Here is an 18,251-nt window from a genome sequence, read left to right on the forward strand (position 1 = left end):
GTACATATGATACTACACACCAACCGCCCCCTTATACATATAACACTACACAGCTGCCCCACCTGCACACATACCTCCCAACTGTCCTGATTTCCACGGGATAGTCCCTTTTTTTTGGGACTGTCCCACACACGGGCTGCAGTGTCCATCGTTGATGGGGGTATGCAGTTGGGACGCTCCTGTCAGTCACTGAGCAGCGGTGAATAGAGGGACTGGGGCATGCCAGCAGCTCACGGAGTGCTGGCCATGCCCCCACAGTGATGGGATCTGGGATTAAGTTCTCAAGTACTTAAGTTATCAGTAATACCCCTTTTCCACTAGCTGTTTTTACCCGTGTTTTTGCACGGGGGAGCGCGCATCAACACGGATTTTTAGTAGGTGGAAACGGGTCAACACGGGTTGAGTGACCCGGGAATCCAACCCGGCTATTTACCTGGGTAGAACACGGTAATGACACGGATAGCGGTGCAGTGGAAACGGTCATTACACGTGTTTTCAGACCCGAGTAACGCTCTGAGACGCTGATTGGTGCTTCTGGGGCACTGGAAGATGATGTCATCCCTGGGAGACACGCTGGGCACATGCAGGCATTGAGGCAGCAAACAAAACACTCTGAAGTCGCGCTGGGTACATACAGATCTTTTTATTGCAGCAGCTTCCAAACAAACAGACAATATACAGCAGCAGAAGCTCCAGCACAGCAACATGGCTAGCCATATCTGGTCAGACACAGAGATCAAGGAGCTGCTTAATATTCGGGGAGAGGAAGAAATAAGAAGGCAGGTGACTGGAACAGTTAAGGATGCTATCGTCTACAAGAACATATCCCTTATGCTGGCAGAAAGGGGCATCCAAAAAACCCAGCAACAAGTCGTTAACAAATTGAAGGCACTACGCAGACAATTCACCAAAGTACACGACCATAACCGCAAGAAAAGTGGTGCTGGGCGTATGGAATGGCCATATTATGACCTATGCTATAGTGTCTTCGGCAAAACTGCGATAACAAATCCCATAGCACTATCGTCATCCAGCTCTGCCAGTCGCCAGATGTCAGTCGACGAGGACTGTGACGAAACACAGCACAGCCTTCCCAGCTCACAATGCAGCCCATCATCCCCGCTGCTTATATCGGACAGCAGTTTTGAAGACTCGACCGTCAATGATGATTCCATCAGTGCCACTATTGAGGACGTACCACAGTCTCAGGCGGAGACGTCGCAACCCCCCAAGACCACGACTTTGCGCTCAAATAGTAAGTATTACCATTACAAATACAGTTGCAGCAGTCCCTATATGTAAAGGCATGGTAATGTTGCAGAGTATAGCTAGTGTGCAGGTGGGAGAAGGCCACAAACACGTATATGCTACCACTGCTATTTTTTAATAGAATCATGGTAATGTTGCAGAGTATAGCTAGTGTGCAGGTGGGAGAAGGCCACAAACACGTATATGCTACCACTGCTATTTTTAAATTGTTGCTTACATTCTGTTTCATCTCCTTCACAGTCTACAACGTTCCACAGCGGAAAAAGAAACTGAACAAAACAGAACAAACGGTCAAAGCAATGAAGTCCATTATCTTGGATCACCTGCGTGAGGCAGATAGTGAGCTCAATGCCCAGGAAGATGCACGGCTTGAGAGATTCCTTGCGTCAGAAAAAGAAATGCATCAAACTTTTATGAGTCAGTTAATGACCATGCATGATAGGCAGATGACATTTTTTGAACGCACGTTTGCACGTACCATAGGGAATACCACACAAACACAACAGCAAGACACAGCCTACCCACGGCACCCATATGGTCCATACAACTATGAGCCTCCCTCAAATCCCCCAACACAAATCCCGCAGTCCTCAGAATTTCGGGTATATAGACAACTGCCCTAGAGCAGCGGGTTATAAAACAATGTTTGTGTTTTAAGGTTATGTTTGCACTGTATCCTCAACCCTGATACCTACAAATGCAAACATTATTTTGATTTTACAGAGTGCCCTGTTGGCACTTTAAAGTTTTATAGTGTTACCTCAGAAAATGGGCAGTGGGATCCAGATATTTGGGCTACCTTTTTATATTGTTACCTCAGAAAATGTGCGGCAGTGCGATCCAAATATTGTGGGTGACCCGATATCTGCCAAACCAAACATTAGGGTTTTTTTTATACAGAGTGCTCTGTTTGCACTTTACTCTTTTACCTCAGGGCAGGTGTCTTCACCATGTGGCCCTCTAGCTGTTGTGGAAACACATAGCAACACATGCTGGTACATGTTGTTCCACAACAGCTGGAGGGACACATGTTGAAGACCCCTTGCGTTATGTGGAATTTTACATGTTTGCACTTAAATATTTTATAATGTTACCTCAGAAAATGTGCGGCAGTGCGATCCAAATATTGGGGGTGACCCGATATCTGCCAAACCAAACATTAGGGTTTTTTTTTATACAGAGTGCCCTGTTTGCACTTTACTCTTTTACCTCAGGGCAGGTGTCTTCACCATGTGGCCCTCTAGCTGTTGTGGAAACACATAGCAACACATGCTGGTACATGTTGTTCCACAACAGCTGGAGGGACACATGTTGAAGACCCCTTGCGTTATGTGGAATTTTACATGTTTGCACTTAAATATTTTATAATGTTACCTCAGAAAATGTGCGGCAGTGCGATCCAAATATTGGGGGTGACCCGATATCTACCAAACCAAACATTAGGGTTTTTTTTATACAGAGTGCCCTGTTTGCACTTTACTCTTTTACCTCAGGGCAGGTGTCTTCACCATGTGGCCCTCTAGCTGTTGTGGAAACACATAGCAACACATGCTGGTACATGTTGTTCCACAACAGCTGGAGGGACACATGTTGAAGACCCCTTGCGTTATGTGGAATTTTACAGTGACATGTTTGCACTTAAATATTTTATATTGTTACCTCAGAAAATGTGTGCCAACTGTTTAAAAGGAAAAATATAATAACAACTTTTGAACCAAATTTTTATAACTGAAAAAACGAAATAAACAAAAATTGTTTGCACACAAAAACTTGTCTGTTTTCTCTACTGCAACATTGTTTGAAGATTAGCTGCAATGGTGGCCCTTATGCACTCGCTGGCAGCGTCATGCCCCCCCACCAAGCCTGGTGCATCATGTACAGTGACCCCCGCCCCATGATCATGTACATTCCACTCGGGGAGAAAGTTTTCCTTTTGTATCTCACATATGTTATGGAGAATGCAGCAGGCCGCTACTATATCTGGCATTATTTTCAAGTCCACATCATTCCTCTTCATGAGGCAGCGCCAGCGTCCTTTTAAACGCCCAAACGCATTCTCCACTGCCATACGGGCCGAACTTAGGGCATGGGTATATGATGTCTGTTCGGGGGATAAGTGAACATGCTGGGTGTAGCCCTTCATTAGCCAGCGCTGTAATGGGTATGCTGCATCACCAATGAGATGGACCGGGATGTCCACACCATGTACGATCACCGATTTCTGTTAATAAAACATTAATATTATTACAGGGGTAAAACTTGACTATTGGTTTATGGGCGAACATTAGTTTAAGTAGTAAATAATCTTACCTCTCGAGGGAAAAGCCATCCACCAAGCTTGTCCTCAGCAATACTGTAAAGATCGGAGTTGGCGAAAACCCTTGCATCATGTGACCGTCCGGGCCACCCTATGAAGACATCTGTGAAACTAAAAATAAAGGTTTATGCATTATCATAAAACAGGCCAAGCCTATTTCAAACACATTAGTGAAACAGTGCTTACCAGTATTTGTGGTCCACTACAGCTTGCAGAACAATGGAATGCCAACCCTTACGATTGTAATAGTCTGCTGGGTTGTCATGGGGGGCGATGATGGGGATGTGGGTCCCATCTATGGCACCAGCACACTGTGGGTAGCCACGCTTCTTAAACCCTTTTATAGTCTCATCTAGCCGCTGTCCTTGTGGCAAGGAAATAAAGCGATGGTACATGGTATCCAGCAATGCCCGCGTGACCTGGTAGACAATCTTGCAGACCGTGCCAATCCCTACTCCAAATAAACTGGAAACTGTGCGATACTCTCCAGGGGTAGCATACCACCAGAGAGCAATCGCTAATCTCCTGGCTGGCTCAATGGGCTTACGGAACCTGGTGGTCTGCATGGTTATTGCGGGGGACAGTAGTTCCAAAACATACTCGAATGTAGCGCGAGACATCCTGAAGTTTGACATCCACTGCTTCTCCTGATATGCTAGAATAGTCTGCATGAATGCTTCCCCATGTCTGCGATCTCTCATCCACATTCTTCGGCTTGGTGTACAGTTCATTGTTATTAAAGAAATAACAACAGTGGATGATATACGCGCTCTCCTCCTTTTCAAATATTTGCGTCGATAGGTAGCCCTCTCTGCAAAGAATTGAGCTCTCCTTCTCCAGCTCTGCAGTAGGCAGCACAAGGTGAAAAGCTGCATCAAGCTGTCTGTAGCAGAAAGCAGCAGTAAACTGCAAACAGTCTGCGACTCCATGCTAGACACAGCTACTGCACCGGTGTCCATTGCTGCAATGCTGTGAGCAGGCCCCACCCCTCCCTTTTGGTCCTTTTGATGACATCATCTTGATGAGACAGTAAAAAGTCCATTTGTAATGACAGCAATAGGCTTTTACAGAGCTTACCCGGGTTAAGTGGAAACAGATCAGACACGGGAATAACCCGTGTCGAAGTGTAGTGGAAACGGGGGAGCCGACACGGGTTGTAGCCGTGTTAAACATCCCGGATCGGACACGGTACGTAGGTGGAAAAGGGGTATTAGTAGGAGGTAACTGTCAATGTTTTAAAAAGTCACTAGCAGTTTAGCAGCTCTTCCAACACAACTATGAGGTGGCTGCCTAATGTCTTTTTTTTGGGGGGGAGGAGGGGGTCGCCAGTAGCCCTATCCTCAGTCTTCCATTCTCTGTTTAGTTATATTGGGTTATATATTTTCTATGCAGGTTAAATACTAGCTGCTTTTGCGTGTACCCCACAAATGTTAGACAGCTTTATTTTTATACGGCAATTTAGATTTCAGTTTGAACACACCCCATCCAAATCTAAATCTGTCTGAACATGTTACCTCTGCCCCACCTGCAACATGGTTTAGCCAGTTGTTTGCTTTTTTTTTTTGCTTTACTTACAGATATGAATGAGACACTTTGGGGATATTAAATTGTTTGAAAAGTCAGTTGGGTGTCTTTTTTCCCCCTATCTAATAGACAGAAAAAAACAGTCACCCAACCGACTTTTCAAACATTTGAATTCCCCCCATTAGTGGTGTAGTCCCACAAACTGCTGCTCAGATAGTGCCGGCTGTAATCTTGCCAGTTCTGATGCGTGTTTCACCTCATAGATGGGAGAAAGCAATGACTGTTTCATTGTAGTTTATGTTCTGTAAGTGTAAATTTGCAGATTAATTAAAGAAAAATTTATCAATTACGGTGTTATTTATTGTTCAGAAAACAAACTATGTTTGAAGCCGTATATATATATATATATATATATATATATATATATATACATACATACATACATACACACAACTCTGGAATCCGGCACTCCTCGGGTACACTTGAACCACAACTTTACCGGGTGCCCTCCATAACGGCTGTCCTATACTATATACTTTTGATGTTTAGATTGTGTCGTCTGCTTCTGTTTCTGTTCGGTGCCCTTCAGATAAGGTGGAAGATAATGTCCAGGTCATAGCAGCATGTGCGGCACACAGGACAAACTCTGTTCATCTGTAGCCATTGTGAGAGGCAAGGGACATGGAAGGTATAGTGGCAGGATGATACAGACATTTCCATTCCAACTTCAATGTCAGACATGCAGATGGTACAGTACTGTACGTCCTCTCCTTCTGCAACAGTGCGTCTGCTGTAGGTGGGAATACTGGGCAGAATGGGCCTCAGGATGTTCTCCAGCCTCATGAGTGCTTCCCTCAGTGCAGCTGCCCAATTTTCACTGGCACTGGGCTCATTTCTTCCTCTTTCTGATGATGGTCCAGCTCATACTCTTCCAGATGATGGTTCAACACTTTCTCTTCCCGATGATGGTGCCATTCTTTCTGATGATGGGCCAGCTCTTCCTCTTCCAGATGATGGTTCAGCTGTTCCTCTTCCCAATGATGGTCTTCCATTGGGTGGTCTGTGGTGTCCTGATCTCAGCCATGTCTCACTGATGTTATGGTTTGTTCCTCCATTTCCAAGCAGCTGGGCTAACTCTCTACGGCTCACTGTCAGTGATGACAGAACCTGCACAAATTAAAGAAAATTACAAAAATAAGAAAAGAGGAAAGAAGAAACACAGATGTGTTTGTGCGCTGAGACCCGGTCACTGGTGAATCGCTGGCAGCAAATCTTAGTGAGCAAACATGATCTTTCTTGGGAGGCTCTTTCTCATGCGTCAGCAGCAGCTTCAACTGCAGAAATGCCAGTGATATTGCTGTGCACTGGGGACTTATACCATGGAGAATTCAAATGTGGCATGCGGGCGGCAGTAGGTGATGGTCGTGCTTCACATCAGCAGCATCTTCCCACTGATATTACACAGTGATACATGTGGGCAATGACATGTTAGTACTGAGGAGTCATTACACCAAAACAGGGGGGTTTGGGGCATCTACCGAAATCCACTAATTTCTGCTGCTGGACCCAGTGAGTTAAACTGTCATTGCTGCTGCCATCCTTGCTCCTTGATTGGTTATCTCTGTGGCCCCTGTCATTACAGCTACCAACATTATAACATCTGTGGGAGATTTTATATATATATATATATATATATATATATATATATATATATATATATATGAAACAACAATATCCTTAATCTCGCGCTGTATTAAAGTCGGGCAGCACCTCTTGAAAAACTCCCTGCTAGTGGGAGATAAACATAGGGTATAGATACAATTATTCAGAGGGCGCACAACAGTGTTGCTATTTCAAAAGAGAAACAAACCAGCGTAACCCAAAAGATAGTACATTTAATAAAACAAATTAAAATTCTGATACATTAAAAATAAGACATCTTATTTGCTCTTTTGTTCTTTTCTCCTTTTTTCCTCCATTTACATCACCAGCCTACGATCTGTACCCCTGATGAAGTCCATAGCGGACGAAACGCGTTGGGTTTTTGTGTAAAAAATCTTTTTAGAAAGTACCATGTTTTGTACAAATGACGATTGTACCATTGTATTACATTTTTAATGTATCAGAATTTTAATTTGTTTTATTAAATGTACTATCTTTTGGGTTACGCTGGTTTGATTTCTCTTTTGAAATAGCAACACTGTTGTGCGCCCTCTGAAGAATTGTATCTATCTATATATATATATATATATATATATATATATATATATATATTCCATGCCAAATAGTATAGCACATCTCCCCCTTAAATCACTTACATATATTAGGTTATTAATCTGCATGTCAGGAGAAACAGCAGAAAGTCGAAATGTGGCAATGCCCACTGTGCAATCAGACTCCCTGTGATGCTGGACGTTATCTGGTAGTTTGGCCTGAGGATCTGTTACACTTTGGTCTCCCACATGTGTGTACAAATTGTACATTGACATAGGCTCAGCGTTTTTGTAAGTTTTAGCATACCTTCCAACCAATGCAATTTCCTTAGGACAATCCTGATATCAGGGGGACTGTCCCGCTATAGGGGTGACAGTCTTGATTTGTGGACTTGGGTTAGGGGCATCTTATGAGAGGAGAGGGCCGGCACATGCCCAGTGTAGGCTCTGGCCATGTACCAGAGTCTAATGCGCATATGTATCTTCCCTGGCTCTGTTTTGCCCAGTGGTTTTTTGACTGCACAAATCGTGGTGGAAATGGACCAGTGCTACTTTCCCAAAGATTTCTGAGTTGGAGGCAGACCAGGGTGTGCGGAGAAGGACCCCGGGACCCAAACTAGTGGTGTATAATTATAGGTTTGGGAGGTATTTCAGTGCTGCAGGTAGTAGAAGCAGGTGGCTCCATTGCATTTTGCCTAAGAAAGGGCTTACTTCTAGTAAAAACACTGCTTGAGTGCATGGTAATGTCCACTGCAACATGGTCATGCTCCTACTAGGCATGGCAACTGTCCTGAGTCCCAATTATACAGTCCCAAGGGTGGTCTTCAGGTTGCCGGCGGCCGGGCTCCCGACGACCAGCATACCGACGCCGAATTCCTGACCGCCGGCATACCGACAGATTTTCTCCCTCTTGGGGGTCCACGACCCCCCTGGAGGGAGAATAGCGCGGCAACATAGTGCGCCACCGTGCCTGCAGTGTGGTGAGCGCAGCGAGCCCGCAAGGGACTCATTTGCACTCGCCCAGCTGTCGGTATGCCGGTGGTCGGGATTCCGGTGCCGGTATGCTGGCCGCCTGGAGCCTGACCGCCGGCAACACATACTACACCCCAGTCCCAAATGTTAGTAGGTATTAGACTAGTATTTGAAATGTGTAATTTGTATTTTAATATATGATAAAGCACAAGTCACAACTTTTATTTTGTGTTTTTAGATGCATTTACAAATGCACGAAGTCGGTATTCTTTATAAACTTGCTTGTGTGACCAAACGTTATCCTAACGTATGTGGAAAGCACCTCCATGCATCTATAATACTTTCCCATTGAAGTGATAGTTGTCAGTGACTAGTGACATCATATCAGAGGCGTAACTAGGGTTTTTGGAGCCCAGGGCAAGATCAATAATGGCGCCCCCCCCCCCCCCCCAAAAAAAATAAATACATTTTTTTTCTTAATAAAAATAATAAATTAATAAAATGATAATAAAAAAAAAAATACAAAAGGAAAGTATGTGCAGACGCCACCGGTGTCACTGCATATAAAGATGTCAGGGTGTGTGTGTATGTATGTGTATGTAGGTGCGGTGGTCGAAGTTGAATTTTTGAAGGTGGAATGAAAGAGTGCAGATAGCAATTATGCGCGCGCCGAAGGTGCGCGCGCTCCGGAAAAGGGGTGTGGTCACTCAAAAGGGGCGTGTCCTTCAGTGTAGTAGGACCCCTTATACTATCTAGTACTGGTGCCCCTTTCACATTATAGCACACGGTATGAGCCGAAATTCACATTATAGCACACAGTATGAGCCGAAATTCACATTGCCCCACACGGCATGAGCCGAAATTCACATTATAGCACACAGTATGAGCCGAAATTCACATTACCCCACATGGTATGAGCCAAAATTCACATTATAGCACACGGTATGAGCCGAAATTCACATTATAGCACACGGTATGAGCCAAAATTCACATTACTCCACATGGTATGAGCCAAAATTCACATTTCCCCACATGGTATGAGCAGAAATTCACATTACAGCACACGGTATGAGCCGAAATTCACATTACAGCACACGGAATGAGCCAAAATTCACATTACCCCACATAGTATGAGCCGAAATTCACATTATAGCACACGGTATTAGCCAAAATTCACGTTACAGCACATGATATGAGCCAAAATTCCCATTATAGAGTTAGGGGATCCTACCCCCAGAATTAACATGGCCTGTGGGGCACTATGATGAGGGGAGCCCACCCCCTTAATAGACTAATTGCAGAGTTTAGCAGCGGAAGGGCTGCAGCGGTTTCTCACCCCAAGCTGCGGCGCTTCTGCCACCTCCGACACTCCACATCTTCGGCACCACCCGGGATGCAGAGCACCGCACCGGGTATGCACCCTTTTCAGTGTGGCCTGCTGCGCTCCGAAGGGGTTCTTGTTTCATGCTGCAGGATCCCGATGTGCGCCTTCCTCCCCGCTGTTACTGTCACGGTAAGCATTAGTATCGTTTACCGCAGAGGCCATTTTCTGAGGCATATGTGTTAAACCTCAGGAACTGAGATGCCCTTCTCACCATACAGCTGTGTGGCCGAGCCGGGCGGGGGGACAGCCAGCAGCAGCATGCCGGATATCAGCAGCAGAGGGTGCGGGCTGTACATACTTGAGGCAGCTGGATATTCAACAGTGCTGAAAGCCTCCGGAGCCCGCACCCCCAGAGCTGCAGTACACCGGCAGAGGACACCCATCCCCCGAACCCTGCGTAGCCCAAAGCCGGAGATCAGCAGCATGTTGAACGCGGAAGCAGAAGCTGCTTATTGCCGGTCAGCATGCTGCTGATCTCCGGCTTTGGGCTCCGCATGTGCATTACAGCCCCCACCCTCGGCTGCTGATATCCGGCATGCTGCCCCTGCTGCTGGCTTTCCACCCGCCCGGCTCGCCCACCCAGCTGGATGGTGAGTGAGAAGGGCATCTCAGTGCCCGTGGTTTAATACATATCTCTCTTCGGTAAATGGCCATTAGTACATCCCACACACACTGATTACACACACACAGACTGGCCACCCCCAAATCCTACACACACCCACTCAGACTACACACACACACACACACACACATTCTCATACTTTCCTCTCCCCCACACACACACTGGACTGCAAAAATTTACACACACTGACACTGTTCCACACACACACAATTAACACACACGCACACTGTCCCACACACCAGTGGCGTGCGGTGAGGTCAGTGGCGTGCGGTGAGGCACTACAGCCATAATGTCCGCCGAATCCTGTCGATGAACCCTACCGCCACCGAGCCAATGCCCACCACTGCCTCTGAGCCGATGCCCGCTGCCACCACCAATGGCTTACAAACTCGCCCACCATCAACTGACCCAGCCCTCCGCCACTAATTTGCAACTCAGTCCAAAGTCGCCAATGCCCGCTGCATGCCTGCTCATCATACTTATGATATATTGTACATTTTTATAGAAAAAAATAATAATCAGTGTTTGGGACTGGGAAGGGAGCGGGAGGAGGACATGAATGCAATTTTGTTGTCCAGGGTTTCCATTAACTTAATGGAGAAGGGTCTGAATGGGTTAAAAATGTAAAAAAAAACTGCGTGAGGTCCCCCTCCTAAGTATAACCAGCCTCGGGCTCTTTGAGCCGGTCCTGGTTGTTTAAATACTGGGAAAAAATTGGACAGGGGTTCCCCGTATTTAGACAACCAGCATCGGGCTCTTAGTCCAGTCCTGGTTCCAAAAGTACGGGGGACAAAAGATGTAGGGGTCCCCCCGTATTTTTAAAACCAGCACCGGGCTCCACTAGCCAGGGACATAATGCCACAGCCAGGGGACACATTTATGTAGGTCCCTGCGGCCGTGGCATTACCCCCCCAACTAGTCACCACTGGCCGGGGTTCCCTGGAGGAGTGGGGACCCCTTAAATCAAGGGGTCACCCCCCCTCCAGGCACCCAAGGGCCAGGGGTGAAGCCCGAGGCTGTCCCCCCCCATCCGTGGGCTGTGGATGGGAGGCGGATAGTCATGTAAGTAAAAAAAGAATATTGTTTTTTGTTGTGGAACTACAAGGCTCAGAAAGCCTCCCCGCTTGCTGGTACTTGGAGAACCTCAAGTACCAACATGCAGGGAAATAACGGGCCCGCCGGTACCTGTAGTTCTACAACAGAAAAAATACCCAAATAAAAACACAACTCACACACCGTGACAGTAAAAATTTATTAAAGCACACTGACACACTCACACATACTTACCTATATCCCACGCCGGTCACGTCCACTTGTCCAGTAGAATCCAATAGCGTTACCTGTAAAAATGAGAGACAGATTACTTACCTACATCCCACGCCGGTCACGTCCACTTGTCCAGTAGAATCCAGTAGGGGTACCTGTAAAAATGAGAGACAGATTACTTACCTACATCCCACGCTGGTCACGTCCACTTGTCCAGTAGAATTTAATAGGGGTACCTGTAAAAATGAGAGACAGATTACTTACCTACATCCCACGCCGGTCACGTCCACTTGTCCAGTAGAATCCAATAGGGGTACCTGTGAAAATGAGAGAGAGATTACTTACCTACATCCCACGCCGATCACGTCCACTTGTCCAGTAGAATCCAATAGGGGTACCTGTAAAAATGAGAGACAGATTACTTACCTATATCCCACGCTGGTCATGTCCACTTGTCCAGTAGAATCCAGTAGGGGAATCTGTAAAAATGAGAGACAGATTACTTACCTACATCCCACGCCGGTCACGTCCACTTGTCCAGTAGAATCCAATAGGGGTACCTGTGAAAATGAGAGAGAGATTACTTACCTACATCCCACGCAGATCACGTCCACTTGTCCAGTAGAATCCAATAGGGGTACCTGTAAAAATGAGAGACAGATTACTTACCTACATCCCACGCCGGTCACGTCCACTTGTCCAGTAGAATCCAATAGCGTTACCTGTAAAAATGAGAGACAGATTACTTACCTACATCCCACGCCGGTCACGTCCACTTGTCCAGTAGAATCCAGTAGGGGTACCTGTAAAAATGAGAGACAGATTACTTACCTACATCCCACGCCGGTCACGTCCACTTGTCCAGTAGAATCCAATAGGGGTACCTGTGAAAATGAGAGAGAGATTACTTACCTACATCGCACGCCGATCACGTCCACTTGTCCAGTAGAATCCAATAGGGGTACCTGTAAAAATGAGAGACAGATTACTTACCTATATCCCACGCTGGTCACGTCCACTTGTCCAGTAGAATCCAGTAGGGGAATCTGTAAAAATGAGAGACAGATTACTTACCTACATCCCACGCCGGTCACGTCCACTTGTCCAGTAGAATCCAATAGGGGTACCTGTGAAAATGAGAGAGAGATTACTTACCTACATCCCACGCTGGTCACGTCCACTTGTCCAGTAGAATCCAATAGGGGTACCTGTAAAAATAAGAGACAGATTACTTACCTACATCCCACGCCGATCACGTCCACTTGTCCAGTAGAATCCAATAGGGGTACCTGTAAAAATAAGAGACAGATTACTTACCTACATCCCACGCCGATCACGTCCACTTGTCCAGTAGAATTCAATAGGGGTACCTGTAAAAATTAAAATGATACTTACAAACTGCAATCCACAGGAGGAGAGAGAGAGAGAGAGAGAGAGAGAGAGAGAGAGAGAGAGGGGGAGAGACTAACCTGCTGCTGCTGCTGGGGAGACCGGCACACACTGCAGGGCCACGACGGGAGGACGGAGCCGGCGGAGGAGGGGGAGAGCCGCACACCGCCGCTCCTGTCAGCGGCAGCGGAGGAGGATGGGGCGCACACTACAGACGCCAATAACCGCCGGGACAATTAACACACACACACAATTAACACACGCACACTGTCCCACACACAATTAACACGCACGAACGCACACTGTCCCACACACACAAATAACACACACGCACACTGTCCCACACACAATTAACAAACACGCACTTTCCCACACACACACAATTAACACACTCACACTGTCCCACACACACACACAATTAACACACACACACTGTCACACACACACACAATTAACAAACACGCACTGTCCCACACACACAATTAACACTCACACTGTCACACACACACACACACAATTAACACACGCACACTGTCCCACACACACACGCAGTCACACACACAATTTACACACACTCAAACTGTCCCACACACACAATTAACACTCACACTGTCCCACACACACACACAATGTCCCACACACAACACACACGCACACTGTCCGACACACACACACTTAACACACACACACACAAAAAAAATGTCCCGCACCCCCTTCCCGCTCACCTGCACGCCACTCACTGCTGTCAGGGCTGAGGTCAGGGGCCGCACGCACGCCCCCCCCCCCCGAGGTCGCGCACGCGCATGCGCGCACCTCCGCGGTCGCGGTCGCGTACACACACAGTCACTTTGCAGGGGGGAGTAGGGGGAGGCTCCTGGCTGCCGCTGCCTGTCTATTGTGACAGGCACAGCAGCCGGGGAGACAGGGAAAGCGCCGCGGGTAGCGCCGGCGGAATCCCTGAAGCATGGGGCGAGTGGGCCGTGCAGGTGCCGGTGGCGCCCCCCTCTGTTGGGGCTGCCATGGCGCCCAGGGCACGTGCTATGCTCGCCCCGTGCTAGATACGCCTCTGCATCATATGTATTGATAATAAACAAGAAGTATTCATTAAACAATGCAACACAAGTTAAACATGCAGATATGTTCCATGCTTTTTAATATGATATGTTTGCATGCACTTATTATGCACATACGTTTTCATCCTACCTGGGAAGGCAACCTAAATGGGTCTGTTTAGCAAATAGCCCTGAAAAACAAAACTTATATTCAGAATCTTTTTATGGGCTCTTTATGAATATAACTAAATCTGGCTCTGGTGCTAGCCAGTGCCTCCTGAGCCTATTTAGCTCACCGCACTTCCCTGGTCCCTACTGCTCATGTGTCGGCATTGCCTGGTCACACAGTAGCACGGCAACCGGAATCCCAGTCTCAGGGTTCCAGGTGCAGATTTGTTAAAAATAAAAAGTATAAAATAATACAGACACTAACAAAATAATAATTGCTATTCTTTAATCAAGAAAAAATGCTTTATCTGAATTATAAATATATTTTTTTTCTTTTTACTCCCTCAATAGCATATAAGGGTTATGGGGGTAATTCAGACCTGATCGTAGATGTGCTAAATTTAGCACATCTACGATCAGCTTTCCTGACATGCGGGGGGACGCCCAGCACAGGGCTAGTCTGCCCCGCATGTCAGGACCGCCCCTCCCGCACAAGCACGGCGGCGATGCTTTTGTACTGGAAGAGTAGTTCCCTCCCAGCGCAGCACCTGCATGCTGGCAGGAGCTACTCGTCGCTGTGAGGGTCGCAGCAGCTGCTTGTGACGTCACACAGCCACCGCGGCCTGCCCCCCAAACGGTCCAGACATGCCTGCATTGCCCGGACCGTGTCCCCTAAACGGCAGCCAAACTCCGCCGGCCTGCCCCCTCCCACCCAACGACCGCCTCTGCCTGTCAATCAGGCAGAGGCAATCGCAGGACTGAGACAGCCGCCGGCGCATGCGCAGTTCAGACCTGATCGCTGCTGTGTGAAAACGCACAGCACCGATCAGGTCTGAATTAGGCACTATATGCGTTGGCTACTCCAGCAATTCCCAGCTATAGCCATCTCCTGCTGCTTCCTTTGATAAATAGAGAAAATCCCTAAATTCAGGGATCATCCCCCTTGATGGGATCCGGTAAGGATCCCGGCGGTCGGGATCCGGCCTGTCAGAATACCGATGACTGAATCTGACACTATGCACATTGCCGACATCAGCATCTCGAATAGGGGCTCCAGCCCGGCAACTGAATCCTGACAGCCAGGATCCCGAACGCTCATCCACCGCCACACCGGACAGGTATGTGGTGGGGGGTTATATTTAGGCTGCGGAGGGAGGGTTAGGCTGCCCCCTGGGGGGGGGTTACATTTAGGTTACAGGGTGGGGGGTTAGATTTAGGCAACTGTCCCTGACTTCTCCAGTGGCTCCCCCGCTCTCAGGGTGGCGCATCCTGAACATCATTGCAGAGATGGTGTCATGGACCAGGGACTCGCCTCCGGTGATGGTCTCCGTGGTCTCTCTGTCAGATGGCTAGCGCTGCTGCGGCGGAGGTCTGTGAGGGCCGCTGGTGTGCTGCAGCTGAGAGGGAGCTGGTGACTGTGCAGCCTGCTGTCACTGGAGCACTGTGCAGGGAGGCTGCCTGTGTAAGATCCCATGCTCTGGAGCACTGTGCAGGTAGGCTGCCTGAGCAAGATCCCCTTTTTTTGCGTGCCTGCAGTACTGGGGGCCGCCATGTTGGAGACCAATTCATAGTATTCCAATGGGATTTGGTCTCTGGTCTCTTCCAGCCAATCACAGGCTGAGCTCTCTGGTAAAATGGGGCAGTCCGGTTTCAAACTTTGCCAGTGCTTTATGTTTCTCCTACGTCCTAGAGGATGCTGGGGACTCCAAAAGGACCATGGGGGTATAGACGGGATCCGCAGGAGACATGGACACTTTAAGACTTTAAATGGGTTTTGAACTGGCTCCTCCCTCCATGCCCCTCCTCCAGACCTCAGTTAGATTCTGTGCCCAGAGTGACTGGACACACACTAGGGGAGCTCTCCTGAGTTTCTCTGGAAAATACTTTTTTAGGTTTATTATTTTCAGGGAGCCCTGCTGGCAACAGGCTCCCTGCTTCGTGGGACTGTGGGGAGAGAAGCAGACCTACTTCTGTGAGTTAAAGGCTCTGTTTCTTAGGCTACTGGACACCATTAGCTCCAGATGGTCTGATCACTTGGTATAGCCTAGCTGCTCGTTCCCGGAGCCGCGCCATCGTCCCCCTCACAGAGCCAGAAGAAAGAAGCCGGGTGAGTAACTGAAGTACAGAAGACTTCATTAAAGACGGCAGAAGACTTCAGTCAGAGGTACCACGCAGCGGTCGCGCTGCGCGCCATTGCTCCCACACACCAGCGGCACTACTTGGGCGCAGGGGGGGGCGCCATGGGCAGCAATAATACCTCAAATCAGCATGCTAACAGTAAATATAGTGCATAGGTACTGTATACAAACCCCCGCCAGTATAAAAAAATAGCGGGACATAAGCGCGCCATTACGGGGGTGGGGCTTGGTCCTCCCAGCTCTAATCAGCGCCATTTTATCTCCACAGTGAGCTGCAGAGACGCTGGTCCTGGCCTCCTACACTTCTGTGACAAGTAACAGGGTGCTAAACGGGGGGGGCACAGCAAATTTGGTATTGATTATTATTGAAAGCGCTGTCAGGTCGGGGGCATTATATATATACAGGTTGAGTATCCCTTATCCAAAACGCTTGGGACCAGAGGAATTTTGGATATCGGATTTTTCCGTATTTTGGAATAATTGCATACCATAATGAGATATCATGGCGATGGGACCAAAGTCTAAGCACAGAATGCATTTATGTTTCATATACACCTTGTACACACAGCCTGAAGGTAATGTTAGCCAATATTTTTAATAACTTTGTGCATTAAACAAAGTGTGTGTACATTCACACAATTCATTTGTTTCATATACACCTTATACACACAGCCTGAAGGTAATTTAATACAATATTTTTAATAACTTTGTGTAATAAACAACAAAGTTTGAGTACATTGAGCCACAGAAAACAAAGATTTCACTATCTCACTCTCACTCAAAAAAGTCCGTATTTTGGAATATTCCGTATTTCGGAATATTTGGATATGGGATACTCAACCTGTATATATATGCTTTCAGACTGGGATAGGCGCTGGGTGTGAGCTGGCAAACTCCCTCTGTGTTTCTCTAATAGGCCTTATTGTAGGTCTGTCCCCTATTGCCCAGTGTGATAGTGGTGTCGGTACGAGTGTGTCGACATGTCTAAGGCTGAAGGCTCTTCCCAGGAGGAGGCTGGAGTGGAGACAGAACAGTGTGGGGGAGTGAATCTGTCGGCACCGACGACTGCTGATTGGGTAAATATGTTGAGTGCCTTGAATGCAAATGTGGCTTTATTAAATAAGAGATTGGATAAATCTGGGGCTCCCTCAAGGTCACAGAAACGGCCGTTTACCCAAATAGCAGACACTGATACCGACACGGATTCGGATTCCAGTGTCGACTATGGTGATACCAGGTTGAATCCTAACTTGGCTAAGAGCATTCAGTACATGAATGTGGCAATAAAAGAAGTGTTACATATTACGGAAGACCCTGCTGTTCCTGAGACAAGGGTCTGTATGTTTAAAGGAAAGAAACCTCCGGTAACGTTTCCGCCCTCTCATGAACTGAACACTCTTTTTGAAAAGGCTTGGGAAATTCCTGACAAAAAGTTGCTGATTCCCAAGAGAATTATTATGGCATACCCGTTTCCCTCTGAGGATAGGAAAAAGTGGAAGTCGACCCTCAATGTGGACAAGGCCCTAACACGGCTGTCCAAGAAGGTGGCGCTCCCGTCCCCTGACACGGCAGCCCTAAAGGATCCTGCGGATCGTAAGCAGGAAACTACCTTGAAATCTATTTATGTCACTACGGGTACACTGCTCAGACCTGCAGTGGCATCGGCATGGGTGAGTAGTGCTATTGAAAAGTGGGCAGATAACTTATCATCTGACTTGGACACCCTGGATAGGGATAGCGTTCTTTTGACGCTGAGTCATATCAGGGACGCTGCAGTCTATCTAAGGGAGGCGGCAAGAGATATTGGCCTCTTGGGATCAAGGGCCAATGCATTGGCAATCTCGGCTAGGAGTGCATTATGGACTCATCAATAGAATGGTGATGCTGACTCTAAGAGGGCTATGGAGGCTCTGCCGTATAAAGGTGGTGTTTTGTTT

General features: G+C 47.4%; 1 protein-coding gene across 1 annotated transcript in view; it reads left to right on the plus strand.

Annotated features, from left to right (window-relative positions):
• Window positions 1-18,251, plus strand: part of GPC3 (glypican 3) — a 1,559,491-nt gene that overhangs the window by 18,645 nt on the left and 1,522,595 nt on the right. The gene's annotated exons all lie outside the window — the stretch shown is intronic.

This window comes from Pseudophryne corroboree, chromosome 8 (genome assembly GCF_028390025.1).
Source record: "Pseudophryne corroboree isolate aPseCor3 chromosome 8, aPseCor3.hap2, whole genome shotgun sequence".
Classification (NCBI taxonomy): Eukaryota; Metazoa; Chordata; class Amphibia; order Anura; family Myobatrachidae; genus Pseudophryne; species Pseudophryne corroboree.